Genomic DNA, 3658 nt, shown 5'->3' with positions numbered 1-3658 from the left:
TGCCCAGAAAGGACACACCACTTTCTTATACGCTGTATTGGTCAAAGCTAGTCTAATGGTCAAACCTGACTTCAAGAAAGAAATATTAGTTATTGGTAAAACTGAAAGCAATCTATAGATAATCTAGAAAGGTCCTTTAATTTCTAGCCTGTTTCTAAAGTGAGAGTGGTTATGACAAACATTTGCCATGAGAACAAGTATGTGCTTTGTAGTGAGGACTGTATTTGGGGAGGAAATTTTTACTAATGCAATTGTAGATTCACATGTAGGTATAAGAAATAATATAGACAGATCTTGTGTGCACTTTACCCAGTTTCCCCTGATAGTAACATTTTTGGAAAAACTGTGGTATGATATCACAACCAGGATGCTGACATTGATGCAACCTACCTATTTTCTTCAGATTTTCCAGTTTCACTTGTACTCATATATATTTATAAGTATGTATTTAGTTCTTTCCAGTTTTAGCGAATGTATAGGTTCAGGTATCCACCACAGTCAAAGTAACGATGAGTTCCAACAAGAAACCTTCATAGTGACCTTTTATAACCAAACTTCCTCCTACCATCATCACCATTACCGCTTGTGTCCTCCATTTCAAAAATTTTGTCATTTCAAAAATGCTATATAAATGGAATCATACAGTATGTAAACTTCGAGGATTAACTTTTTTCATTTAGTGTAATTACTGGAGATTCATTCATGTATTTATTAGTAGCTTGTTCCCTTTTACTGCTGTGTAGTGTTCACGGTATGTCTCTATCTTAGTTTGTTTACAATTGCCTGTTGTAGGATATCTGGGCTATTTCTGTTTCCTTGGACATTGTCACATTAAGTAAATAAAAGTTTGATTGTTACTTTCAGTTTGGTTCATTGTCCTAATTAAGCACCTTAATGTGTGATGGCTTGCCATTTCTTTAAAGTTCACACTATAAGTATTTATATTTAATTGTATGATTCATTTTGAGTTGGTTTGTATAAGGTATGACTTTTAGGTGGAGACTCTCTTTGTGTATGTGCGTGTGTGTGTTCACCTATGAATGTCCAGTTGCCCCAGCAGCATTTTAAAACAAGTCTGTTCTTCCTCTGTTAAATTGCTTTTTCACCTTTGTGAAAAATTGATTGAGTGTATTTGTTATTTGTGTGGGTCTATTTCTGTTTTTCTATTTTGTTGTGTTGATCTCTGTGTATATCCCTCTGCCAATACCTCACTGTCTTGATACTGTAGCTGTATAGTAAGCCTTAACATCAGGTAGAGTGAGTCCTTTCAGTTTATTCTTTGTCAGGATTAACTATTATAGTGCCTGTGCTTTTTAAATATACATTTTAGAATAAGCTTGTTTCTGTCTATTAGGAAAAATACACCTTACTGTGGCTTGGATAGGAATTGTATTAAACATATAGATCACTTTGGTGAAGAATTGATGTCTTTAAGTTGAATCTTCCAATTCATGAATATATTATGTCTCTCCACTTATTTAGATATTTTTTGATTTCTTTCATAAGCATTTTGTAATTTTCTGCATACAGATCCTGTACATGTTTTACTGACTTTGTACCTAAAAACTTCACTTTCTTTAGAGTGATTGTAAATTGTATTGTTTTAAAATTTTGTATTCCATATGTTCATTGTTAGTGTTTAAATATGAAACACTTGGTTTTTGTGTTTTGATCTTGTACCATTCAACCTTGATAATTTTAGAAGTTTTTTTTGTAGGTTTCTTGAGATTTTCTATGTAGACAGTCATGTCATCTGTCAGAACGTTTTATTCCTTTCTTTCCAATTTGTATGCTGTTTATTTCTTTTTCTTACTGTACTAGCTAAAACTTCTAGTACTATGTTGAAAGAGAGTGGTAAGAATGAACATGCTTGCCTTGTTCCTGATTTTAGGAAGAAAGATACAAATTTTACCAGTAAGTATGGCATTAATGTAGGTTTTTTTACAGGCTCTTTATCAAATTAATATAATTCTCCACTATTCCTAAACTGCTGAGTTTTGTTTTTAGCATGAATGGTTGTTGGAATTTGTTGAGTGATTTTTTTCTTTCTGTATCAGTTGATAAGGTCATATGATTTTTATTTATCCTGTTGATACAGTGGATTACATTGACTTGAGTGTTGAGCCAGCCTTTCATAGCAGTAAGTCCTACTTGGTTGTTGTGTATAAATATTTCTATACATTGTTGGGAATTGATTTACTAATGTTTGCTGAAGATTTTTGCTTGTAAGTTGATGAGAATAATTGGTCTATAGTTTTCTTTTTTTGTTCTTGTCTTCCTTTTTTTCTTTAAATTATCTTTGGTTTGGTATACGGCCTAATAAAATGAGAATGTAAGTGTTCCCTCCTCTTTTATTCTCTAGACTAGGTTGTGTAAAATTAGTGTTAGTTCTTTAAATATTTGGGAGAATTCTCCACTGAAAGCATTTGGGCCTTGTTTTTTTGGAAGATTTTAAGTTACAAATTCAATTTTTTAATGGTTATAGAGCTATTTATAATAGATACTTCATCTTGGTTAAGTTTTGGTAGTTTGTGGCTTTCAAGGAATTGGTCAGTATCTTTTAATGTGTTGAATGTATGAGCATAAAGTGGTTGTTGTATTTCCTTATCTTTTTAATGTTTGTTAGATCTGTAGTGATGTCCTTTTTTTAATTCCTGATACTGGTTATTTGCGTCTTTTCCCTTTTTTTTTCAGTCTTGCTAGAAGTTTACCAGCTTACTGATTGTTTTTCAAAGAACCACCTTTCTGTTTCATTGATTTTTCTCAATTTTCCTATTTTTCAATTCCATTGACTTTTACTCTGATATTTATTATTACCTTTCTTGCTTTTATTTGGGGATTATTTGCTCTTTTTTATGGTTTTTTGAGATAAGAACTTAGATTATTGATTTGAGACTATCCCCATTTCAAATATAAGCATTTAGTGATAAAAATATCCCTCTCAGCATTGCTTTAGTTGTATCCCACAAATTTTGATATATTGTACTTCCATTTTCATTCAGTCCAATGTATTTTACATTTTTCTTGAGACTTCCTCTTTGACTCATCAATTACTTAGAAGTTTTCTGTTTAATTTCCATATCTTAAGAGATTTTTCTGTTGTCTTTTTTTTGGTAGTTGATTTCTTGTTTGATTCTATTATGTTGAGAAAGACACTGAATGATTTCAGTTCTTTTAAATTTGCTGAGGTTTGTTTCATAGCCCAGGATATAGTGTATCTTGGTGAATGTTCCATGGGGCACTTGAAAAAAAGATGTTTCTACTGATGGTGGTGGAGTGTTTTATATATAAGTTAATTAGAACCTATTAGTTGATTGTGTTGTTGAGATCTTTTAAATCCTTGCTGCTTCTCTTTCTAGGAGTTCTATCACATGCTGAGAAGAGGATATTGAGGTACTCAGCTGTAATTGTGGGTTTGTCAGTATGGCACCCCCTTCTTTGTCTCTAGGTAATTTTCTTTCCTCTGAAGTCTATTTTATCACACACTCACATAGGCATTCCTGCTTAACATATTTTTTATTAATGTTTCCATGGCACCACTTAGCATCTTTTTCCTTTCAAAGTACCTATGTCGTTGAGTTTAAAATGAGTTTCTTGTAAACAGCATATAGTTAGGTCCTTTCTTAACACATTCTTGAAGGAGGTGTGAGGGGATGGT

Source organism: Vicugna pacos, chromosome 10 (genome assembly GCF_048564905.1).
Source record: "Vicugna pacos chromosome 10, VicPac4, whole genome shotgun sequence".
Taxonomy (NCBI): domain Eukaryota; kingdom Metazoa; phylum Chordata; class Mammalia; order Artiodactyla; family Camelidae; genus Vicugna; species Vicugna pacos.
The sequence above is the reverse complement of the archived record's forward strand: the minus strand, read 5'-3'. Positions refer to the sequence as shown.